The 27,428-nt window shown below is 39.8% G+C and overlaps 1 protein-coding gene across 8 annotated transcripts in view; it reads right to left on the bottom strand.

The window, feature by feature from the left end:
* tenm3 (teneurin transmembrane protein 3) overlaps positions 1-27,428 on the bottom strand; it is an 818,277-nt gene that overhangs the window by 323,841 nt on the left and 467,008 nt on the right. For 4 of the 8 annotated variants that reach the window (XM_046046662.1, XM_046046670.1, XM_046046664.1 and 1 more), the window contains 2 exons: positions 18,359-18,426; positions 15,708-15,836 (listed from right to left, as the gene is read on the bottom strand). The exons of 2 other annotated variants lie outside the window; for them this stretch is intronic. The gene's annotated coding sequence lies outside the window, so the exon portion shown is untranslated. The remainder of the gene's footprint in view (positions 1-15,707; positions 15,837-18,358; positions 18,427-27,428) is intronic. 2 more of the 8 variants (XM_046046663.1, XM_046046666.1) reach the window with 1 other exon arrangement.

Raw genomic sequence — 27,428 nt, 5'->3', positions numbered from 1 at the left:
ATCTGTGTGGAAAAAAGGACACAGATATTGATGTGAGATAACCTTATCATATCAGTCTGTGGAGTGTCAGGGAGACAATTCATTTTGTTGAGGATAACATTTCTACAAAAGCAGAAAAGGCCTATTGTCAGCCTGAATTTTCTTTTCAGAATCGATTCTAGTAAAACTTCCCATGTTTCATGATTGACTTCCAAAATGTTCTGAACTCTCCACTTTTCATTCACCTTCATTTGAAAACTCCATATTTTTACATAATGTATATTGCCACATGTAAAGCTTTTATGAATCTGATCTAAATATTTAGCACTCAATGCACATGGTGACATATTGTACATATCCTTTAGGGGTGGGAATCACCAGAGGCCCCACGATACGATATTATCACGATATTTATGTTGCGATTCAATTTTATTGCGATTTTAAATATATTGAGATATATTGTAATTTATTAACTTTTTCCAACTTCCAAATAGGTCCCTAAAGTCAAACTTTGTCAACATCTGTTTATCTAAAAAGATACATTTCTCTGTTTATTCATATCACTTTTTCAGTCCTCTATATGGTCCTGTTAAGTTTTCTAGTGGACTAAAAAAGCAATAGATTTTATTATTCTAGTACCAAAAAGTTAAAACTCCCTTCTGCAATTTCTATACTAAAATATCGATACTTGGCGTCCGTGTATCGATACAGTATTGCCATGGCAAATATCACGATACTATGCTGCACCCCTAATATCCTTTATTACTTTTCTCTTATTTTTATTTATTTTTTTACACAATGTCTATTTAATATTTTATTTAAATATTGTATGTTTATTGTAGTCCACCCAGTCACCAAAGCAAATTCCTTGTATGTTTAACCCTCTATGGCAATAAAGCTGATTCAGATTCTAACTGGCTCCCCCATATTGTGAATAGTTATCATGTATAGAAAAAGATTCAGATTTGCATTTCTGCTTTGTGATTTGCTGCGCTTCTGCATCAATGTGAAACAGCACATTATCATCTGAACAAATCTATTTGATCTATTTTGTATTTGCACCACTCACACTCACGTGATTGCTCCCTCTCTCTCGCTCTTACACCCTCCTGCAAAGCCAAACTAACCTCCCCGCATTCACACACACACGGTTCTGTCAGTGGAGTGTTTGACACTGAACAATTGACACGTGGGAGGTGAAGAGGTGAATTGTCGCTATCCATCAACTCCATCCTGTTACAGTTTTTTTTTTTTTTTTACAATTGCTTAGACACAAAAAACAAAACAAAAAAAACACACAATTAGTGAAACCAGACACTCAAGGAGCAATATCTTCAGAGCAGGATTACTACTGAGTATTTTAAATGTAACTAAACAGCAGCAACGGTCACTATATACTAACTATACTCTATATATACTATATACCTCTCTGCTCTGCTGATGGCTGACTTTGGGTTTCTATGATGTTTCCATTGATTTACTGGACGTGCTAATCAGTCCTATTAGCCCCACCCATAATGATGTCTATATTTAACAGAAATATGTCAATATTAGTAGCAGTACTATGAGTAAATTATATTAGATTTCTTCAAAGCTTATTTTAGATCAAAGTGAAATTCTATGAATATTGTTTGCTCATTTAAGGTGTGTATGTTCCGCCATTGTGGGTGGGTGTTTGCACAGGAAACTATAAAGTATGAGACAGAATTCTGCATACGGTGTTATTCTAAGTTGCACTGGCTGCAACAGCACTAAGGACGGCGGAAAGTACTTCCCTGAGGGAGAGGTGCCAAGTGAAAGTCAGCAAGGGCACATTAAAGCAACTAACGCAGAGAGGTGTTGATCTCCTAAAGGGGGGAACCAAAGCGAGACGGTGAGCTCAGTCTCATCGCAGCCCAGCCTGATTCTGAGCAGCAAAACATTAGTGTTCTTTGTTTGTTTGTTAATAGAAATGAGTTATGCCACTTGGAAAACTAGAGCAGTTTGTTGTTAGCTTCAAAAGAAGGCTTAAGTGATTTACTGCACTTCGGATCCCAGAGTCCCCAGCGTGTCCCATCAAAAACAGTGAAGTAAATAAGCATGCACACAACATGCTGCTGTCACAACGCAGCATATGTATATGTCTATTAATCACATTAGGGGCCTTTTTGTTTTTTTTATATACGTCAAACTCAGGCAAAGCTTTCCCAATGCCAGCTGCTACACAAAGACCTCAGTGTGCAGCCACAAACTATCAGTACCAGGAGAATGATGGTATAAATCTGATCCAATGAATGTGTGTGGACATATATTTAGGCTAGTATTCACACTCCCACTCTGATGTGGCCCAGTTCTGATTAGACGTTTATCTGATGTAATAAAGTGTAAACGACAGAAAAATAAAAGTGCCGCAGATACCAGTATTTAGGCAGAATAATGGCCATAAAATTCACAACAGAGCGTGCCAGACCTGTAATGGCCATCGGGAGAATTCCCAGTGGCCTGGCAAGCTGAATGGCGTGCTGTCAGCCCAGTGTTAAAATGCTACATGAAATGGGTAAATCAAAGGAACACCAAAGGGCAGCCCTCATCACATGTGATTGGTTGTATGTACATACTGTACCGTTTCAACTGAAACAGGCCCCACCCTCTAGTTCTGAACAGGCTGAACTCTTATCAAAATTGCAATATGACCTACTGCAGTTTTCAAATGCACTCAAGGAGGTGCAGTATTTGCTAAAGGCGTAATGTGTATCAAAATACCATTTTAAATTAAATATTGTCATGCTGCAGAGATATTCTGGCCTACACGCAGACACGTGCAGAAGGGGGTGCGCTGGGTGCTTCAGCACCTGCCCTTTTGCCCTTTGATCCCCAGAGCGCCCTTTTGTCAATGCAAACTGTCCTTAATTTATTTATTTTTAAATTTGTAAAGGCCCTCTTGTGAAGGCCTGCCCAATCAAACTGTAAAATGAATGAATAATAATTTTGCAGTAAATAAAATGACCCACATGATGACCTTTCACCTGATGACCTCATCCGTGACGAGCCCTCCCGTTCACACACCGTTAGTGATTCAGCAGCTCTGCCTGCAGGACACCTTCGATACCGCCAGTAAGAGGGGTTTGCTGCAATGTGCTTGTTGTGGGTTGTTGGATGTATTTTAGAAGAAAGACACAAAGAGGGCAGCACAGTAGTTGTTTCTTGCTGTGTGTCGCCTGTAGAAGTAACATTAGCTAACACTATGCCCGACAGCTGTTACATCCACACACAGATAAACAAAGGTGCTCTGTTCACTTCGTTCTTGCTGTTTGAGTGAGAAAAGTTTCACGGGGAATGAGAGGTGTGGTCTTTTTTATGTAATTTTAACTAAACAATTTTCACTTGAACTTGGATTATTACAGTAATAAAAGTCTTGTGCCTTAAAACAACATTGGTAAAACAGGCTAATACTGATACTTATTCCTTCGACTTATAGTCCACTTATCAGCCCTTTGTAAAATGATCATTTAATTCAGAACAGTATTGGAATAGATTTACATTTTAACAGCAACAGTAGTTTTTACAACAGCAAAAGCACTGCAAAAACTCAATAACTGGAGAGACATATAAAAACGTCGGTGTCAATGTAAAATAATCTTCCTGACATCAAAGTTAAGAGCGAAGAAGAAAGGGCCAAAAAGGTATGAATTGTTAAAGTGAAAGACTAATGCTAGTTTATTTATTTAGATTTATGATTAGACAATAAAAACCCAAATATATAATATATCTGTAATATATATCTCAAATATATCCAAATATATCCAAATATATCTCAGATTCACAATGCAGTATATAAAATCATTATCACAATATTGCATACTGTAGACACACAAGCAAGCAACACACAAGACACAAACACCTCGTTTGTCTCACTCTTACTTACCCCTGCCATGGCCACCCTCATCCTTTCCCCCCGTTAATGTTTCCTTCTCAGGTTAAACCCATACTTTTTTGAATGTGGCATCTTATTTCCTCTCCCTGCAGCTCTGGGTGTGCAGCAGTCTGTGAGCGTCTCCCTCTTATTTTCTGGTAGCAGTCAGCTTGGCAGCGGCTGCAGCACTACAGCAGGTCAGTCACTGTGAGCCAGTCCCAAACACTCAACAATCTTTACATCTTTTCATGGTCACATAATTGTTTAATCAGCTAAAATATATCCCATATTTGTTTTAATATCTCTAGTCACAGATCACCACCATTAGTATCAGCAGCAGCAACAGCAGCAGCAGCAGCAGCAGCCCTTCAACAGCAACGTTTTAAAGCAAGAGCTGGGTATTCCCTGTGTTTCTTATTCAAAACAGCCTCACAGCATTTGCTCATGTATCAATACAGAGGCATCTTTATACGCATATCAGCAAGGAATATATAACAATATATTTCTGGATTGATATTTTGGGAACAGCCCTTTTTAACTCCTTCTTCCATGTGTCCTTTGAGCACCTGCCCTACCAAAGGTCTCTGCATGGCCCTGCCTACACGTCATATTCTACAGACTTTGAGGTTCAGTGGGTCATTTTTAGGAGGATCCATTGACAACATTTTTCAGTGGTGTATAAAGACCTTACATAATGAACCGTTATGTTTTTGTTACCTCAGAATGAGCTTTTGCTATCTATATACACACCACATGTCCCCTTACACGGACGCTGCCATGTTTTTGCCGAGCACATGAATGCCCCGTGAGTCGCTGGTTGCAATTCACAACCCTCACCACTCAATGCCGCTAAAACTTACACACTGACCCTCTAAGAAAACATCTTTGTTTGGTACAAGATCGTTGCAGAAATCACACCATAATCAATTAAATAGGTTTTTCATTGAAAATTATATAAAATTTTTTATTATAATTGTAAAAATGATCATTCTCTCTAATATTGCAAATCCTATCGCAATGTCAGTCAAAATAATTGTAATTAGATATTTTTTCAAAATTGTTCAGCCCCATCACCCTCCAAAGGGCCCCGACTGACATGCAAGAATTTAATAATTCATCTGCTTTCATAGTAAACTACTTATTTCACTCAATGTGTAGAGACATGGTTGTGGGAAGTAGGGGTGCTGAGGAGGCTGCAGCACCCACTAAAACCCGGCATTAAACCATCAATTGATAAAAATAAGCAGCAGAAAGAGAAAGCGAGAGAGACAGAGGGATTGTGAGTATGGACTGAAGTGTCGACGCGATATAAAAACGTTCTTTGATCATGAAGCCTAATGTTACCCTGCAGCTCTGTGGTTTATCAGTGAAGTGTGAACTCCACTGCAGACTGGAGTCTGTTAAGAGACAGGCAGTCGCTGTCTCCTTTATGAAACTTCTGTGTCCTCACTGCGCTGCATTATTAGAAACTCAGATGAAATGATCGTGGTTCACATTTGTCTTTCAACCAGGTGCTGTCGCTGTCTCTACCTCTTCCTCTCCTTCAGTTGTCATGGATTACTTCCTGTTAGTGACTGTCTCGCTCCTGTGGCTGCTTTGACCTGAGTGCATTTTTATTAATGGGACCAGATGAGTATAAAAACCCAAGCATTGTCTTTAAAAGGAAGTACTGTCTTTTAGAAACAGACATCACATCAGAACGTGGCTGTGCAAACATTGACCCTAGAGAGCACAGGCAACAGCCCACTAATGAGGATAAAAGGGCGACGTTAAGCGGAATATAAGTATACAGTCCAGTGAGCCCAAAACCTAAAGCCCCCATATGGGGACACAGGATCTTATATGTAGGGGAGACCAGGGTTGTAATAGTTTAACCAGCAGCAAATGAAAGGTTAAGGTCTCAGCTATATAGAGATATGTTTTAATGTACGCGAACGTTTACAGAAATTCATGATTCGTGACTAAGGTGACGTTGTGCATTTGTGCCAACCAGCTCCATCACAGGGTAGGGCCCCACATTAGCTTTTGAAACGGGACCCCTCCAGATTCTTAAGGTTGCCACTGCGTACACATCAACACAACATTAAATCAGTGCATGGAGTGTGCACTGCTGAGCAGTTTGGAGAAAAAATGCAGCACAGGAGAAAGAGAGAATGAGAGAAAGTGAAAACGTAGGGCTGAGAGGGAGAGCATTAAAAGCAGGAAGCCCGCGAGGAAAGTGCCACTAAATGCTGTAAAATTACAGATATCTTCACAAGCAAGGGACGCGGTGGGAGTTTAAAAGAGAAACAACATACTAACAGAGCACTACGTCACATCACAGCTAGCTTTCCAAAGTTTATTCTATGTTTTAAAATAATTAATCATGATATGTAGGAAAGCAAGAGATGTTTATGCACAATAAAATAATAAAATGTTATTATAATCTGGAAAATGAAGACCTGAAAACTCGTTTCTGTCAGGTGGAAGCATCTCCACTTACTGTCGTGCAAAATGAACACTCAAAAAGTGCACACAAATTCTATATATGAACATTTTTAACTAAAAGTAAAAGGTATGTTTCTGACATAAACAGCCTCCTCTCAGCTGAGGCAAAAATGTCCTGCTGTGTTCCTGCAATGGCATCAGGCAACAACAGATGATTATTCAATTATTTAACACAGATTTTACTTTTAACTTCCAAATAAGTGATTAACATAAACTTAGTTTTATCCTCAAATTACCCCTAACAAAGTAATAATGACAGAAAAAGTAAAACACTGTTTACTACATCACATCTTCTCTGTGTGAGTGTGTGCGCAGTCGCCCAATGGTCTGGGACCATTAGAGACACAGTGGAACAGTAAACCAGTGCATAAAGACAAAAAGCTAAACATTTGATTTGACTTTGCCAAAACAAAAGAGGAAAAATGCTGTCACAAAGCCACAGGGAATAAGAGGAATTGGAATAAAAAGGTAATGCTAAAGTAGGTGTAGGCCCCGGCCGACTCCTGCGCTCACGGAGCCGATCAAACAAAATGTCTGCAAACACATCTGCAGGCGGCCTCGTCAGTGTGGCTGCTGTGGAACAATGTTAGCGCTCCCCCTTGTGTCAATTTCGCCATTCTAGACGTCAGCGAGCGCTCTGAAACAGTGGGAAACGTGCAAATGCTGGATGTAATGTTACCTGAGAGGAGACGGGAAGATTTCAATTCCTAGCTTTCAAAGCTCAGTATATTTAACTGGCCACTCTTAACAACATATACTACAATATTTACTGTCTGTATAATTAACTTCAACCAGCTACACCAGCTTACAGGGCTCGAAGAACTTCTGTATGTGCGTCCCCACTCCTACACTCATTTGGGATTGATGTGGGACGGTAAGCAAGTGTAACTCTGAAGCCTTTTATTGTTAGTGAGCCTGTGGTCTGCCGTTGTTAAGCATGTTACAAAGCACAAACATATTATCTTCAGTGATAGCGCTCATTTACGTGATCATGCCAGTGCAAAGTTAGCCAGCAGTAGAGTCACATTAATAGACGGCTAGCAGAACTATTCTCAAGTGGGCAAAGCCAACAGCACCTGCTGTCAGCTGAGGCCGAGGACGAAGATATGACTGATTAACCTCTCCTCTAGTATAAAATCAACAGTCTGCTATCGTTTGCTAATGGGCTAGAGATAGTATCTATTTCTCGCTAACATAACACTTCTGCTTGTGTGTGCGTGTCTCTCTCCCTCCGCGTGTCGGTTTGTTTCCGAGCTAACTAGTTACAGTGTTTAATGAGAGAGAGTACAACAACAAACACAATTCAGTACTAAATATAACTATCATGCACCCCAAAATCTAATCTGAACTGTTACTGGCTAGCGTTAAATAAATATTATGTTATAACAAACAGAATAACGCAGTTGGATGATGTTGCTTGTTTTCACTGAGCCAACACAAGGGAAGACCAAGTGCAGTATCTGCACCAACTCAACTGACTACCTCTGCTCAGGAAAAAAAAGGAGATGCAGCTCGAGCTGGAGCTGACTCACTACAGACTACTATAACACAGATGCTAATATTAAAAGAAAATGGCAACAATCGGATGTCAAAACAAACTCCCACAAACAACCAGCCGTTTACAGGTGTTGCAGATGTGGGCTTTCGGCGGTTGATGGTTGTAGCAGAACCAAGATGTGGCTTTAAAAGTGAGTACTACGGCTACGGTGAGTACTAATGGATTGTTTATTTCATTACTTTGAAGCAATTTTGAGTTTGAAAATCACAAATAAATTACGCTTTACAATTATGCTGACATTATCAAGTTTGACTCTGCAATTCGAACTACAATATAATTCCACTGTATTCATTCAGGGTTGAGCGAGTACTTGGTTGAAATGAGTATCCGGTTGAGATAATGTAAAATATCTGTTTTCTAGTACTATAATTATAGAAACCTTATAGTAATATAGAGAAATATCATTGCTCTGAAGCTCTTCTGTGAGTAGTTTTCCAATAAATATAGCAACTTCTGATGAACCCATACCAATTTCAGGCCTAAACAACTAACTTCTGGTTAGTCCCGCCCATATTTGGGTTAAGCCCCACCTATTTTGAGTACGGATCCAGATCCAGATATTTATTTATCTTTTGTTGAACAGATACAGATAGGTTTACTCGATCATTTATAGTCTTCATATAACCATTCATTTCAAATTGCTATTGATGTTACCGTATAACACTACAATATCTAAAAAGAGGGGTGGCTGCGGCTCAGGGAGGAGAGCGGGTTGCCTGCTAATCGGAGGTGGTTCAATCCCCAACTGAATGGTGTAGCGTAGTGTAAAAAGCGCTTTGAGTGGTTGCAAAGACTAGAAAGGTGCTATACAAACACAGAGCATTTACATTTCAAACTGCAAAACAACTTCAATGATGCACTTAAGGTTAATTTGTCTCTGTGTATATAATAAGGTCAGCTGGAAGGGTAATCATTTGGATGTCATAGAGTGCAACGGATCACAAAACTCATGGTTCGGATCGTACTGTGGTTTTAAATCACAGAAAGAAAAGGGTTTGACAGATCAACACTGGTGAGACTAGAGCTGCTCCGGTGAGCTGCGGAGCTGTGTCGAAGAGAATGCAGCAGATATTACTGAAGCTGCAATAAACATCACAATCTTATGATCTATTTCTATGATGACAAGCCGCCCAGTGTCCCAGTTACACCGCTGAACGTGCCCTAAATCCCAGCCTACAAGATTTCACTCAATGGAGATGAAAGTGACGGCTTTTAAATCTGCCGCTTTCCCCAAACCCAATCACTGCTGAGTTAAACTTAGCACGCGTCTGTCTTTTCACTGCAACTCTGCAAGTAGAAGAAACTGACAATGTGCTAAAGATCTCCTTTTTACTCTTCATGTCATTTTCATGAACAAACACTTGCTGGCATGTGGGGCAGGGCGCAGAGCCTTATATGGTATTATTCAGGTGTTAATTATGCTCATTTACATCTTCTTAAAATGTAATTTCTTCCAAATTACACACAGAATAAATTCATCATGTTTACATGGATCATTTACACATTATCTGAAGTTGGGAGCATTTAACGAATCTGACGTGGCACATGAGTACGAAAACATTCTTGCATTAGGCCCAGTGACGAAGAAAACAGGTAACCTTAATGTCAAGGTCATGTCTGGCTCCCATTCTGGGGACTACATCTGCGAACTGTTTGGACCTGTTGGACCATCATACCAAGAAAGAGTGGTGCTTGTGATCAAAGACAGAGGAGCAAACATGATCAAATCTTATTGCAGCTTGTTGTAAAGAAGGGCATCAGCAGTCAGAGAGTAGTGGGGGACACTGTAAGTAAATCAGTGTATGAGGGCCATTCAAGAAGACCTTGGCATCACTCAAGGTGTTCCCACCTGCTAGAACTCCACTAGGCACATGCTGCACGGGATGCTGGAGCAGAAGGATGACCTGAACGTGTATGCAGGAAAACATGGGAAATTTACATGTCCAACCACAAAACGACGGCTATCACCTCAAATGTTATCGAGACACTGGGGCCTATCGAAGAAATGACTCCTGACATGAGCAAGGCGGCATCATCCCAAGCATTGCAGTGCTGAAGACGCTGCTTCAGGCAGAGGGTCCCACAAGTAAGAACACTCCGGGAGACAATGTTGCATAGCTTTGAGAAAATATTTTCCAAGATTGACGAGACCAAGTTTTTGGCGCTGGCAACACTGCTGGATCCTCGATACAAAGGTCATGTCTTTGCAGCAGGGGACACACTGAACAAGGCAATACAATGGCTAAAACAGGAACAAGTCTGAACAACAACAAGCCACCACTGGAGACCACGGCTCGGATCCTGATTGAATCAGGGTGGATGAAGAGAAACCATCTGGTCTTGTTGACAAAATGTATGAAACATTATTTCAAATTTCTTTCAAACATTCATTGCTGCTATCTGTGGAAAAGTGCGCTAAAACTTTTAATTTATTTTAAGTTGAGATTTTTGACTACTTATGGACATTTTTTTTTATTTAAAGTAAGCAGAGTGCAGAGAGAAGATCTACTTAAGCAACCAATGCACATTTTGTATTTTTAAATATTTTTCTGTGTTCATGTAAACAAAGCAATGCTGTTGGGAGCTACTGTGTGTACTAACGCTATTTGTATTTATTTATTCAAGATTTAAATGTATTTATTAGGATAAACCTCTTGAGATGCACCATCTTGTTTTCGAGGGGGTCTTAATATTTATTTTGTACATAAATTTTAATTCTCTCAATAACAAGGAGAGGCTGCTATCTGCTGATAAATGCTGTTGTTGCAGTAAAACTTTATTTTTCATTCATACGCTTTTTTTTTTTTTGAGCATTGGCCATTGAATAAACCCGTATCACTGGTAGTTTTAGTCAGTGCAGGTGGATACAGCAGGGTTGAGGCGATAAAACCTGTTCCATGTCCCCAGTAGTTACCCATTCAAAGTTGTGTATAACGAAATGACTACCTTTAATTGACTTTAACACACCATGAAATCTGCAATTTAAAAAACTAGAACATTGTGTGAATGCAATTGATCCACACAGAATGTACATAATTGCAATCCTTTCACACCCAAAAAAACAACAACTTGGGTTTTGCAAAATTTACAGGGAAATGTATTGGCTTCCTTTCATCAAATCAATGCAAAGTAATAGCAAATATGTCACCAATCAGAATGTTTAACGTGACAGTGTGGCATAACACTGCTGGCATTCTTACAGAAGCAAGCAGGAAATATTAAATGCCTTAATGCAAAAAGGACTGTACCTGTATTGCGCCTTTCTAGTCTTCCGACAATTCGCAAGCTTTACACTACATGTCACATTCACCTGATTCAGACACATTCATACACTATTGGCAAAGGCTGCTGTGCAAGGTACCAGCTGCTCAATATAAAAAAACATATCAAACATTCATTCACACTCATACACCGATGGCACAGCCAACACAAGCAATTCAGGGTTCAGGATCTTGCCCGGGGACACAACATGCAGACTGGAGGAGCAGGGGATCAAACCACCGGCCTTCTGATTAGTGGACGACCCCCTCAGGGACGACCCTGAGCGCAGGTAAAAGAGTCTAGAGGCAACAGAGCGCTACAATTTTTATTTTTTTATTTATTTTGTACCTGCGTTCCGTTGTAGTCCGGAGGACAGAGACACACAAGCCCACGACAGATGAATGTTGGAGCAGCCTGGGAATATAGGTCCAAGACTACCTCTATAACAAGTGACGACTGAAACAAACTAGCTGCAGGCTTCGTCACAGGAAAACTAAATACAAAATTGAGTTTGTCAAAATAAAACTAAATAAAAGTCCAGCGCACAGCTAGCCAACGAGTGATTAGTTTAGTTCCAAATTAGCAATATGGTCAATACGCTTCATTTAAGGCTTGATTAATCAATTGAACTTACTTGCAATGTTTACACTCACGTGTCAAAACTGAAGCTCTACCAAGTCAGGAAATAGATGTATCTGACAGATCTTGCGCGCCGCACTCTGACGGGGTAAAACAAAATGTTTTACTTCATCAGAGTGAGGCAGAAGACTTTCGGCTTAAACACACACACACACACACACACACACACACACAGGCTCCGCTGTCGGACAAAGGGTCCATTTATGAAGCTCCAGGTAGCTTTCATCAGTTGGATCTTCAGTCTGAGCACTCTCTGGATAATACACACACACACACACACACACACACACACACACACAATGCCGATAAATCTTCAGTTTAAGGGCTCTCATGGCAATTATTGAAAATATACACACACAGTAGAAACAGCCCACGAGGTTCACATGCACACAGAAATACACACAGCATACTTTCAAGTCCGTACAAAGGCATGCACAAGCACATGCACACAAACACACACACAGTGACTTAGCTAGGTGAAGCTATGCGAAAATTTAAGCTAACACACACACACACACACAATAACTTGCAAAATACACAAAAGCTACACACTGTGTCTGTCTGTCTCTTGCTGGTTGATTGGTTGTGTTAACATATTCTCACACACACACACACACACACACACACACACACACCTACATACGCATGCAGTACGCACACTGTCTAATTTTTTTTTTTGTATTTTAGAGTATTCATAGCAGTAAATAACTTCACACCTCTATAACGACAGACAGGTGCATCGGAGGGGGAAAGTTAAGTCAAAAGTAGCAAAGAAAAACTCCCGCACACTGTCTAACTAATATCTACTGGCCTATGCATAAGTGCATAACTCACAATTAAACATTAAATTAAAACACATTGACATGTGTCCTGTAATCACGTGCGGGACTCTTCTTTCTCCTGTGGGTTTTACTCTTTTATAATGTGTTTTGATTTTGCAGTTTTTTTATGATTAACTGGTGACCAACCAGTTAAACACAACAGAAAAAAAAAAGTGTCCAGCTTAATTAAAAGTGGATATAGTCGCAAAGGTGCACTAATACGAGAAAAAAAAAAAATGTTTGAGTGGGTTGAACGCTCTAACATGCAACACTTCAAGTGGACTGTGAAAGAAAGCATCCATGCTGCTTTTTTCAGATACTGAAACCAAGATAAACCATAAAAGATCTCTGTAAAAAAAAAAATATATATAGATGTAGATTTTACTACTAATTTCTTTAAAGAAAAAAAGAGGCTTAGAATGGTTTCAGCCGGTGGGGGTACAGTACACTTCCACGGTGCTACAAGTAACACTAAATATCCATTTAACTGAAATGGCTTCACATGACTCTGCAGTGTGCGCTTATTGTTGTGCAGAGATTGTAGTTGAGATGTAACAAGACAGGTAGACACTTTTTTGTACCATAAGCTTGGAAAAATGTATCAATTTGATTTACTGCTGCCACAAAAAAAGGAAAAGACAATACATACATGACCATATTGTGAATTCTGTATAATACACTCATTCATACACATAACCAAAATCCCACATACACACGAATGCATACACTCTAGATGAACATAATATGGAAAAGTGATACGGGGACTGGTAACGGATTATTTTACTCAAGGTCACGCACCTGTCACCTTCGCAGTACCCTCCTGACAGCCACTCTTGTGCTGTACAGTAACTACAGCGGGTCCAATTTCTGAACAAGAATAAAGCTTCAGTTCATGCAATATTTTCCATTAAATATATTATATTGTATCTACTTATCCCACTACCAATCGTTAGTACCTGTGAAAGAGTGCAGTGAAGAGACCAAGGACATGCACTCATAGAGGGGAAGAGAAGGTAAGAATACGTGTTAAACACTTCTCTGGAACACAAGGTCAAAGCAGTGGGGAGCAAATAAAAGTAACAGAAAAATATAAAATAGAGTGCACATTTGTTTAAACTACAGTGAGCGCAAAAACCATAAGGTCATTTAAGGACATTACAGGACCTTCATGGGTTAACTTCCGAAAAAGTGTTGAGAGAAATGCGAGAGACCGGGATATGACGTACGCCGAGAGAGAAAGCCACTCACAGTCCATCATGTCGGTTTACCTTTCACTAGTGGGGATTTATGTGGTTAAAATATTTCATACCAGTCTAAGATAAGGTAAGATTAGTCATCATGTATATATTGATTAATTCAGATTTTTTTGTGCAACAGTTGCAGCACAAAGTATAAAATATAGATAAAGTGCAAATCCAAAATATACACAATTCCAAATATCAAAACAGGTTAACATAAGGATTATAAAAAATGCATCAAGGTTAACAGTAAGGACCATTCTTGTTGAGTTGTATATGTATGAGAAGTGACATATAGCTTTATGTATGTACAATATCAAATCTTAAATACAGGTAAGTGTCCCACTATGGCCGGTAAACCAGTGACTTGTAATGACTGTAATCCTGGAGAGACAGTAATCCAGAGAGAAAGAGAGAGATTAAACGACCTTTACCTTTCTTTCTTTCTCCCTCTCTCTCCCTCTCTCTCTCTCTCTCTCTCACACACACACACACACGCACACACACACACAATGAAACAAGCCTCTAACAGGGTTTATTCTTCAAAATTTACCACAGGCAGTGAGTAGGTTCACAAATGCAGGCACTCCCCTTTCGCTCCTCTTTCTTATTTGTAATCAATATAAGAACGTAGGTTAAACGTTATAATCATTTATCACATTATATGCCGGTGGCTTTTCAAAGTGTGCACAGAAAGATTTGAATTGAAAACTGAATTTCAGTGTTATAGAATTTGCAAAAAATTACCCCAATTATAGACTGCATGAGAACGACAGTTCTAATAATAGGTTTCGCTCTCAGCCCTATTAAAGTAGCTCTCCAGTTATAAAATGCATTAATAAAATCACTAGTGAAACTCTTCCCATACAACAGTCTGGAACTGAATTGAATCAAATTGGGATTAGGTACAATAACTTGTGTTTAAAATTCGGGAGATTCAGATATGTGAAAACATTTGAGAAAGCACCTATGAATACAAATAGCATTTCCTCCACGTGTGGTCAGTTTAATATGTGTGAATCCTGAATATTACATATTTTTCCAGGCTAAATAACTCAGCATAAGTTGTTCCTTTTTTAGAGTGGGCTGAACAAAAGGAAAAAAACACACTCATGTTGAGCTGACCTTTAAGTTCCCCCTTCCTGTACACTAAAATACCACAGTCTGGAATCAATCACCTTTCCACTGATAGCAGATTATAGATTAGGCCACCTCAGTATCGGTCTGTGCAGTTAATGACTAAATGTTGACGATAAAACACCTTATGAATCAACTGTATATATCCACAAACCAGATCTCAAGCATGTAAAGAACGCCATGTTCTCCATTCAAAAAACTGTAGGCAACATTTAATTTACTCTCCCGTAACGGCAACGGTAACGTGCATAGAGAATTACAATTGTGGACATTTTCTACATTTTCAGCAAACATGTCAGCATTCAGCATTTAATTCACTTATTCACGGTGAACCTTTTTAAATAAAATCTACAGTAATGTCAGCTCCTCCCTGTCCCCGCTCCTCTGGTCGCAACCAGACGGTCGGGACATTAATTAGAAAAGTTACAATTGTATTAAACAAGTTGTGTTTGTTTGTTTTTATTGGTGCTGAATTGAAGAGCGGGTTTTGGTATTTTAATGCTCTAGGAACATGCCTGACGAGGCAGGGCAATGTTCTGCCATTTTCCTCGGAGAGAATGGCATCTGCCGTTTGCGTGTTAACCGCAGAATGCTCTTCAGAAAGCTTCTGCTATTTGAATAAACACAGTGGATTTCGTTAGCTGTGCCTTTTTGCTCGTGTGTAGTGTTTGTTGTGTTTGTCGGGGCAGCCCTACCTGCTCGTCCGGTGCGGGGAATCCTCCTCTCCCAGTTTACCACCACCGCCGTGTAGCCGGTTGTTTTCTTTCACTTTTTTCCACAAAAAAACTTCTTCCACTTGTTTTAGCGCGTCGATTTCAATCTTACTGGTGAAAATGACAAAAAGCAAAAGTAGAAAAGGCGCATTCAGAACAACATATTTGCCGCAGGTCCTTTTCACTACTTTGCTCAGGTTTCTCAACAGTTTCTTCCCAATGAGCTTAATTGGAAAGACTGTTTCTGACTGTCTTTCTGTTACCTCGGAGTGTGTTATTCTAAATTAGATCTAAATTAAAAACAGCGCTGCGCTTAAACCAACCCAGGGGGGCTCGAGGATTCTACGTCCAAGGCAGATCGGCGCGCGCGGCTTACAGAACAACGCACACGTGAAATTAACTATGTCGATGAAATGGTTTCCCGTCTCTAAAGCTGGGAAACTACAATTAAACTAACACGGAGTTAATTAAACCTGGATGTTTTTATCGTCCATTGCGTCCTTTTCTTTTGGAAAAGAAACGGCTCAGGTGGTGAAACACCTTCTCCCCTTTGCTCTCTGCTCTTGACTCGCGCTGTCCGGCCGCCCGGCGCTGGCGACAGAGCAGCCTACAGTAAAAACTCTCTCTGCCGCACCGAAAATGGAAAAGGGAGAGACATAGAGAAGGAGGGAGAGAGCGCGCTCCGGTGAAACGGAGAAACAAGACTGTCCTCTGTTACTGCTGCCCTCTGCAAGTGTGAGCCGGCGCCAGCTCATCTCCTCCCGGTAAAAGATGATGATACGCCAAGCGAGGCAGAAACGGAATGCTGGGGATCCCCTGCTGCGTCCAATCCTGACGTCTCTACTGGTGTGCCGGCGTTGGCTTGTGTGTGCGTGCGCGCGCGCGCGCGCGTGTGTAGCCTATGATCGGTACGGGGTGGTGGCGGGTCAGACTTGACTTTGAACTGTATGCCCTGACAGTGACAGGTGACGGCGGAGCGCGAGGCAGCACCAGTAGCCTATACCCGCTTAGTGAGGTGTGCTTTCAGCTCTCAGTCTTCAGTCTACACACAGGCACAAATATAAGATTGCAAAACACTGATATATGAGGACAGGATGAGGCTGGCTCAAAAAATTACAAATGGTAGATGCAGTGGAATATACATTCAAATGGGTCTCTCTATATACATAAATATATAGGCTACAAGCTATATGTACACATACCTATAAATAATTTATCCACAGCATGTATAAAAACCCATAACCACAAACATCACACACACACTCTAATGCCCCTGGAGCTGTTTACTGGTCAACAACCTTGGAAGGGATTGTGAACCTGCTGACGATACATGATTGTTCTGAAAAGAAATCAGTTTGCAGGGATACTTTCTGGTCAGTGTGAACTGGAAAGTGAAGTTTCTGTACTCTAAGCCGGTTCTTATGGCTGAGCAGGTGCTTCATGAAATTATTGGAAGTTGTGATTTAGTTATCATTTTAGATGCAAGTAGTTTCTGAGAAAATCATAACGTTGCAAAATACATACTAAACACGTTACTTGGGAATAAATGTAATAGAACTTGTAACGTTGGTTTGTAAGAAATAACGACTGCAATTTCCACCGGCTTTGGTCGCTTCTCAGAGTTATTTTCATCCAGCACATTGTGATGTACTGGAGGATACTGCGATGCCGTCCACAAACTACTCACCCAGTCAGTAACTGCCCCACTGTGTTTAGAGCTATAAAGTGTTCTTTTTTCCCCTTAGTAATATTTACTGTCTGAAAGAAAGGTGAGGAGCAGAATGAGGATTGTCTTTTACAAGTAAAAGAATATATTTGATCTTCCAGTCATTTTGCAATTAATGTCCGTATCAGCTGACACAGTCAAGCATCAGCCTAAATGCATGAAAGAGGTTTTCTCGCCTAACAAAAGTTGGCTGTATCATTATGGAAGTATTGCATTTTACCAGAGAAAGGGAATACGTCTACAGTGACACAGCGTCACTTGTTCTACAGAGAAAACAGAATGTAACAGCCTTTTTTAGATTCTTAACAGAAATATAATTTAGTGAGTCATGTATTAAATTACTGTTTCAAAATGCAGAAGAGTATTTTAACTACATTAACCTTTGAAATGATCAATGCAGAACAAATTGTGTAGCTCGTAGAAGAGACTCGGAACTAAACTTTATAATTCAGGCGCGATCAGGGCAGCGGTGGGTAATTTATGGTGCATTCGGTTGTTAATTTTGTGCGGAATAAAGACAAACAAGAAAGCCTCCACAGTGGGTTGCCTATAACAAATGGCTGGGGTAGTCAAGTATTGCTGTCTACTTAATGTTCAGCAATGAGGTCAGTATGCCTCTGAAACAAATTCACAAGGATTAGTTTTCAGGTGTGTGAGGACCGGCTCGTTGGCTATAAAAAGGGAGGTGCATGAAAGGAATAGGCCAAACAAAAGATATTTATTAGAGAAAATAAAGGGAAAGACAACAGCGACGTGCAGAAGACAGCACAGTATACACAGAGGTGTATAAAAGTACATTTGCTTAGTGACCACTGTAAGGCATGCAGTTAGTGCAAACAAAATGAAAAGGTACAAGGCTTGGTGCAGTATGGAGAGAGCGCATTGGCATCTGGGCACAAAGGCTTACATGGGAGAGGCGCAGGCAAGCCTGAAATGTAAATGAAGCTGGGGCCGTCGCAGCCCTAACTGATGTTCCTGGAAAAAAATGGACAAAAGATAACACGTATATTTGTGAAAAAAACAGAAAAAATAGCCTTTAATATTACTAGGTACTTGACATAGGTCAAACTATAACATTTATACCAAAGTGTGAAAAAAAAAACAACACGGTTTCATCTTCTATTACTCCACATAAAGCACTTGGATTGAAAATGTACTGAAACACTTCAATGTAATAAAACTTAAATCATAATAAGGTCAAATAATAGCATAACAAGTAATCTCCACATTCTTCCTCTATTTCAATCCTGTCTGGGTGACCAGGACATTATAACAAATTTTACTTCGTAATACAATCCAGTCCAACAGTTCTGTAATAAATACTGTGTGACATTTTAACTGGGTCAGAGGGGGTCTTTCAACTCTATATTCATCGTTCAAGAGACTTTGCTGTGAGAGCGGACCTCATCAAATACAGTTATTATCATTATTATCAATGACCATGTCATGTGCTACAGCGTATCCCCTCCCCTTCAAACGTTTCTTGTGTGGCTGTGGCTAATTAGTGGTGGAGAGAAAACAAATGCAGCAAATGAAGCAATTACTTTCTTCACGTTTGGATTACCTGTGTGTGAATGAAAACAAAAGTGAGCGCACATCTGATCTTATCTTGCATTCACATGTAGAATTATACCTGTATGATCCCATGGTGAAGCAAAGAGCCCCCCCCCCCAGCAGCTCATTAAGTTAATATTACGTTTGTTGAATCAAGAGGTTTAGTTGCTTCACAGTTGATGCACATTTTAATAGACGAAGGCGTAACTGAAAAGTTGCAGATACATCTGTACTATCTCCAGCTAAATTACCACTTGTTTCAGATAAATTGTTGCAGTATTGTAGAGCAGAATGACACATGATTTTATTTCCAGGTAATGTCTGTGATTGTTTGGTGTGAACTCAGTTCAGAGTTGTTACCAGTGCTGTTTCAGATATACAACTGTGTATTGAGGAACTCTCCAGTCTGAAATTCTAAATGAAGTAGTTCATGAGAAAGATGATACAGGCTGAGAAGATAGTTATGTGGGATGGTTCCTAATGGTGCTGACCGATACATCGTATTTTCATCATAATCGCCTGAAACTTGATGAATGAGAAAGCTGGTGTTATTTAGCGATGGGCATTAGGGATGATTAAGGGATTAAGGTGATGTTAAATGGGCCTCAGGGCTAAAGACTGTAGTGTTGATTGTCAGGCTGCAGCCTCGGTCTGCTCTCCGTGTGCTGGCTACTCCACACACACACACACACACACACACACACACACACACACACACACACGCACACACACAGCAGAGCAGAAAGCCGCAGTGGAGACAGTGAATATAACTCCAAATTACTCGAGCTGACGACAGCCACACTCGTTACTGTAAGTACGTGCAATAAAACCTCCGTGAGTAAAAAGCCAATACTGAATCAATACACCTGTTCAAAAAGCATAAATATGTTGACCTGCTATATTTTAATCTACCGCTGTTACACAAGGAACAAGGAAAGCTGCCTGTCTGTAGTCTGTTTATCTTAATCTGCCACGTAGCTTAACATTTGGCACATTGTTGTAAAATTATCTGCAGACTGAGACAAACCAGCCCCTCCCCCCTCTGCCAGTTAACGTTACCTGCAGGCAGTGAATCACAGCAGCAGCAGGGAGGAGGAGGAGGAGGAGGAGGACTGGAGGAAGGACTGACACTGACTGACGTCTGAGTTCTTCATTCTTTCTAAACGTCACTCAGTGTTTTGATGTCAGGAATATGATTTATTTTGTTGGTGATTCCACTGAGATATTATAGAGTTTAAAAAGGGACTTTGCTGCTCTAGAAACATTTAATTATATTTAAAATATTCAATTCTAACCCTGTTCTGAATTTGAAAGACAACCAGGCACCTAATTTGCACACTTCAATATTTGTTTATTCATTGTCATCAAACACTGACCAGAGTTAAACTGTTAAACTGGTAAAAGGAAGCGCTTTGTCCTCTGTTTGATCAACACTCCGTGTCAACGCCTAAAAAGCATTATTTTTCTAATATTTCTGTTCATGTAAATGAGGTGGACAAAACATAATTATACTACCTTTTAATATTATCCAATACAACAAAACCAAAACCTCTAAACAGAGTATAGAACTGAGTCAGTCCACCAACAAGTAGTAGCAATAACAAAATTATGGAAGGTGGTTCTTGCAGGGCTATTGCATTGCATTACATCATACAAATTATATTTTCCGTCATTCAGTGTAATCTGAATATAATGATTTTAAAACTATAATGGAATGAAAGAAAATAGGAAATTCCAAAATGTGCACAGTAAACAACATTCAATTTGTGTAATCTTCAGAAATCTTCTCAAGGGGCAGAGAAATGGTTGAACATATCAGAGAGAAGACCTTTCTGTCCATGCATTAGAAATCCTCCTCGCACACACAGAGTCGTGTCATCTTAAAATCTTTTGGATGATTCAGGATCTGGACTTTGATCAGTCAAACAAAGACCAGAGAACGTTGTGTAGGTGAAAGGAATTTGAGACACGTTAAAAGATTGCTACATTCTTCCTGGCCAAGCAAGAGCTGGCATTTAGTGATGGCATTCAAATGATGAAACCACTATAGGTCTTGCAATTGTAGTAGCAGAATTGATGTAAGACTACGTTTGAGCACCAAGTATCATCGATGTAAAACACAGAGTCCACCTCCGCTCATGTTGCCGGAGTCTTGCGCTCCCAGCTCGGAACAGGGACCACCTGCCGAGTGCTTGATCCGGGATGTTGATGGGTCAGGTCTCTGTAACGACGTGGGCACAACAGTCTCTGAATTTCGTTGTCTGTTCAACTTGAGTCCCATTCTGTCCAGGAACAGCTCCTTAGGAGCAAAATTAAGTCCAAGCTGGGCCAGCATGGCTCCTCTCCTGGCTCTCTTTCCTCTCTTCTGAGTGATCACCGAACCCGCCGTGGCGCCTGGTCCGGTTGGATCGAGGTCTGCTGCTCTTTAATCCAAAAACCCTGTCTTCATCTTCCAATTTATTTATGTCAGAGGTAACGCATGTTTTAGCAATAAAGCCGTAAAAAAAAAAACAGATAAAAAACAAAAGTGTTGCGAAGTTTAAAGGAGCTACGGGCTGCTGCTTCTACAAAAATAAAATCTAAATCATCCAGGAGTTCACTGACTTCCGCTTTAGGATTCGGTGAGCAGGGACCATCCACACAGTTGCAAAGTGACTTTTTTGGCATACATGCAATGGAAGAAATTAGGAGTTCAGTGTCTTGCTTGAGGACACATGTAGACAGAAGGAGCTTCCAAACTTCTCAACTAGCCAACAAAAAGAAACGCTGCTTGGCACAGATACTCCCAACAGGTGCCCTGTGGTAAAAGGTAAATGGACCACTCAAAGCGCTTTACACTACATGTCACATTCACCCCATTCAGACACATTCATACTCTGATGGCAGAGGCTCCCATGCAAGCTGCCAACTGCTCATCAGAAACTAATCATTCACACACACTCACACACCGATGGCACAGCCTTCTGGAGCAATTTATGATTCAGTATCTTACCCAAGGACAGTTTGACATGCAGACAGGAGGAGCTGGGGATCGAACCGCCGTCATTCTGTTTACGGGGCCTAAGCATCTACGTCTAAGCCACAGCAGCCCCGTGTGAAGCAGGTAGGCAAACAAAGGGAAAATCCACCTCTATTTTATCAAAATATTAGAAGGTGCTGTACAAAGGGCAAAGTGGGCAAGGCACATTGAAGTGGAAATATAAGAAGGCTTTATTAAATGGTCTGGAGCAAGAAGGAAGGAAGGAAGGAAATATGACCAGCATGTAGCCTATGGACGCTTATCTTTGGGAAGGACATAACTGTAGGTAATTACATAGACTTGTTGCACCGGTGGAACATCTGGTATATAAATGGAAGTGACAGATAAAGATAGATCGGCCGAAAAAATCGGACCGATATCAGACATTTTGAGATAATCTGCATGAGCCAATACCTGCAGTCCCAACGGCTGATTAATCATCCTAAATGACAGCAAGACTAATCTAAAACCATTACTGGCTAGCGGCTGACCCCACTCTCCCTTAAAGATCAGTCTCATTCTGAAATCTACAGCATAAGCCAATGTTTTTTTCTATTTCATATATTAATGAAAAATCCATCTAAAACAACACGTTACTGGCTGAGATAATCTTTCCTATTAGATTGTACTCTGCATGGAATTATGGATATAATTATACATGACTTCTCTTTGTTTTGATATCAGCATTACATATCGGCCCTGCTCTCTAAATATTGGCATTTAGCCATTGAAAAACACATTCCACTTTGGCCATTTACCAGACTGTGAGGACAAACCCAAACAGCACAGACTTATAAAGGGATGTCGATATTAGCCTCTGAACTGAATGGAAACCCAAAATAAGAATATTAACTTACAGGGCATTCATATGCACAAAAATACAGTGAGGAGAACAAGTATTTGATACACTGCTGATTTTGCAGGTTTTTCTACTTACAAAGCATGTAGAGGTCTGTAATTTTTATCATAGGTACACTTCAACTGTGAGAGACGTAATCTAAAACAGAAATCCAGAAAATCACATTGTATGATTTTCTTCTCTCCACTGTACATGTCAGGACTATATCTACTGAAAGAGAACCTTCATGGGTGAGGCTGGTATTCTTTTTTGTCTTCTTCTCAACACATCTCATTAAAACAAACAATGTGTTAATCTGTTGCTCAATACTTCCCTAACCTCACTGTGGCCCTCAGCGCCAAGCCCATCTGTTCCAAATGTAGATGTAAAACAGCTCGCAAATGTATGTATGTAGTGCACTGTTCTCTACAACCTTATTCATTTTTCTCAAACATCATCATTTCCAATTCAGTGCAAATAAGTGTTATTTCACAACCTTAGTCTATTTTAAAAAATATGAGGAACACTGTAAAACTACACTCCCACCTGCAAAATTAAACATATACAACTTTTAAACATTGATATGTATTGCACTTTCAGTCATCAAAATGTATTTGAGAGAAAGATATCACCACAAACATAAATCTCTCTCTCTCTCTCTCTCTCTCTCTCTCTCTATCTATATATCTATATATAAATATATATAAATATCTATCTATCTATCTATATATATATATATATATATATATTAGTGCTGGGCAACATTTAAAAATTTCAATCGCATTGTTACGCGCAAAATTGAAGAATGAATTCTAAAGAAGTGTATTGCGCACTTTTCATTTAAATGTACTGTTACATACACAAAAAGTGTAATAACCAGCAAACTGCTAATTTGTAATTCCCTTTGTTCTGGCCTTACTTGGGAGTTATTTAAGTGACGCTGGCGGTCGATTCCCGTGGTTAACGCGATTGATTTGCATTTTTTTAAATCGAATAATTTTAGCTATGTTTGCTTCGTAGCGTTAGCATTATCTAGCTAGCTAACTATGTTAGTCTTAAAGGTATTGACAGCCTCCCGTAGCCCCTAACCCTTCCCTAACCTTCACAGGGGTGTGTGCCTAAACCTAAGTCAGTGATTGTATGCATGTCAACCGGTGAATCTCGGCCTCACGGCCAATCTGCTAGCAGCAGAGGTTCACCTTCTTTGTGTTGTTGCAGTCTCCATGTGTTACTGTCATGTGACATAGGTCACTTGATTTCCAAATTGCTGTTTTGGGAGGCATGGACAAATGCCACCGGTAGGGCCGCTATTGTAGGATCCGCTCATGAGTCATATTTGGAGGTTGGTTCAGGTTCGAGGACTTGTTGGTTTTCTTGGTAACTTGTTTGTTTTTCTTAAATTGTGACCACATCAACTGCATTTTGTTGACTTTTTGCTGTCTTGTCTCCACAACGGTGGAATAAGCTCCCTATTAAAAGGACAGCACAAACCCACACATCTTCCATCGCATAGCAGATGTGAAAACACATCTGTTCACACTGCCCCTTCGCCCTCTTTAACTCTTTCTCTATCTCATTATTTTCTAAATGTTGTACTTGAAGCAGTTCAGCATGTTTGATGAAGTTAATGTACTTGCATGTTTCTAGCAATTTTTGATTGATTGGTTTCAGCTGAATAAATGTAATGTTTAGGCACTGGCATCACTTGGTGATGGTTAGGGAAAGATCTCTGGTTTAATTCAGAAAATGTTTATGAACATTATACCAAAATCTTTCACTTCTCATCCTCCCCAACCACCTCCCTGCAGCACCGGTGTGGTTGATAAATGTAGTGCTCCATTCACTCAAAAAAACATTGCCTCTGAACTAATCCAGGCAGTGATAACGTTTGTCACAACAGTGTAATTGGGAATACAATTTAGCACTATAAAAACGTAATTTCTAGGGGACAGAGTTGCTTTAATCAAGGTCTGACTTGACCACTTTGCTGAGCTATACTTTATTGTTTTGGTTTGATTGAAGTTTGATGAGATATCTTTCCACATTGAAAACAAGCACATCATGAGCTTGTCTAAATATGTAATAATCTGTATTTATTTTTCCTTTACAAAGTCCTGCGAGTTATACTTGGGTGGAGGAACTACTATTATTAATACTTTCATTAAAGTAAATAAAAACACAATTAAGTTGTTTTAATTAGTTTTTTACAATGCTTTTTCCATGCTACAGATCACAATCCCATTAATGGCTGAAAATGTCTCCACAACAGTATGTTACATCAGTTATTCTCCAGTATTCAACTTAAAATGGGAGTTCACTGTCATGATGCTGCTTTGTGCAAATATTTTAATAACTTGCTGAGCGGCACTGGAGTGCAACAGCTTACATGCATGCTAATGTTTAGGATAAACAATTGAGAGATGCAGTACTTAATATTTTGTCATGTTTCAAATATATTTCCACAGCCAGATCGTCTAGAGCATGCCAAATGCACCTGTGGTACACTTGGGTACGTGGTGGGATCAGAAAGAGTACATTATCATACATTAAAGGTGGGTGCGTTATTTCTGTGACAATCATGGCCAGTCACATTCACTACTTTCAGCCTGTGTGAACACAGGGCTCTCACCGCATTGACAGTTTGGGAATTCATAAGTGCATGTTTTTTCACTACTGTTACATGCTGAGTGATGAATACAGCAGCTCAAATATACTGCCGAGAGCAGACGGTAAATGTACTGCACTTTTCTGGGCATGCTGAATATCTGATGGTCATCTGTGGTTAAATAACGACACTGTTCCTTAAATAAAATGGAAAAAGGAGAAGTGCTCACTGACACAGATTTTGACAGATTTGTGAACAATATTTGAGAGAAATAGGTCTTTTGTGTACGTAGAGAAAGTCTCAGATCTTTGAGTTCAGCTCATGATGAATGGGGGCAAAAACAAAAGGGTTGCATTTATAATTGTGCTCAGGGTATGTATATAAATAAAACTGAATATATTGTTTTATTTTATTGTATTTTATTTTATTATATATGTTAACATATTTTAATATACACATACTTATCTGTTAAGTTCTATATGTGTAGCATGAAGGGACTACAAACTTTATTTTCAATATACAACCTTATGTTGTATCCTGCACAAAATAGGAACAACTGTACAGTTTATAGACACACGTAGCTTGTTAAACATTATTACGTTGTATTCACTTGATATTCATATTGTGTCTACCCCTTATAGATCAACAACAATAGCTTAATAAAACAAGATGGACACACCATTTGTCAGATGAGAGTCAAACCAATGACAACCTCCAATCAGTTTTAAATTATTCACTATTTGTCGACAGACTGTTAGACAGAAAACAGAGTAAATTAAAATAATAAAAGAAAGCTTTGCCAAGCTTTGTGGATAACTGTGTATGTTAACTTATCATTTGTCTAATTTGTTTTTTGTCCCTTTCTTTCCTTTCATGGCTACTTAATAATAAAAAATGTGTATTTTTTTGAAACACTGACAATAAAAGATAGTTGCGCCTAGATAATATACCATTAATATTTATCAAATATTCCTCATTGATATTATCGCCTGTATTTTCTCTATTAAAACACTAAACGCACACTCACATTGACTTATGCATGCACACAAACACTGAGACACCCACTGACACGCCACAATCTGACTCTGACACACTGACACGCCACAATCTGACTGACACGCCACATCTGGGGATTGAAAATCAAGCTGATTTATCACATGGGTCAAGAGAGAGAGAACCATGGGAAAAGAAAGGGAGAGAAAATGAAAAACGGAGCAAGCAATCAAGAAAGAGTGAATGAAAAAGAGAAGGAAGGAATAAAAGAAAAAAAACAGAGGGACAGAAAGAGAGTAAGGCTGTTGTACGGGACTTTTGGTTTGTGAGAAGCTGTCTGTGTATGTGAATACCCTGGAGACCCTTTGACACACACACACACACACACACACATAAAGAGCATGGCCTGTGGTCAGGCTGTGTGCTGTGTACCATAGAGCAAAAGGACAGGTGTGTATTCAAGCGAAACCTCACTCTGTGTCACTGTCAGTGTGTTTGTGCATGTGTGTGTGTGTGTATGTGTGGGGTGAGTGTAGCTCTGGCTAAGGGGTATACTCTTATGTACATTCATTGGCAATGTGCACTCAGCGATGTGCATGAATCTCCCTGTCACCCACACTCACACACCTATGCAGAAGCTTTGTCATTGTGTCAATAATCTATGGCATATCTAATGTGACAGCGAACGCACCCTCTTTCTTTGTGACACGCACACAAACGCTTACACGTGACTGGGGAAGTGTTGTTGGACAAGCCACTGTCATCCATCTGCATCCCCCCAAAATCGCAGGGGCACATATGGCTGTTTGCATGGACGTGCTATCCAGCTGTATGTGTGAGCATGAAGGGTAAATTAATACCTTTAAGCTAATAATAATAACACATATTTCTGAATGAAACTTATCCTTTCCCTGATAGTAGAAACTCCTCACCCCTAAGAAGATGCAGGTCATGACAGAAGCCCATCA

This window comes from Micropterus dolomieu, linkage group LG04, assembly GCF_021292245.1.
Source record: "Micropterus dolomieu isolate WLL.071019.BEF.003 ecotype Adirondacks linkage group LG04, ASM2129224v1, whole genome shotgun sequence".
Lineage (NCBI taxonomy): Eukaryota > Metazoa > Chordata > Actinopteri > Centrarchiformes > Centrarchidae > Micropterus > Micropterus dolomieu.
This window is presented reverse-complemented; position numbering and strand designations above follow the sequence as displayed.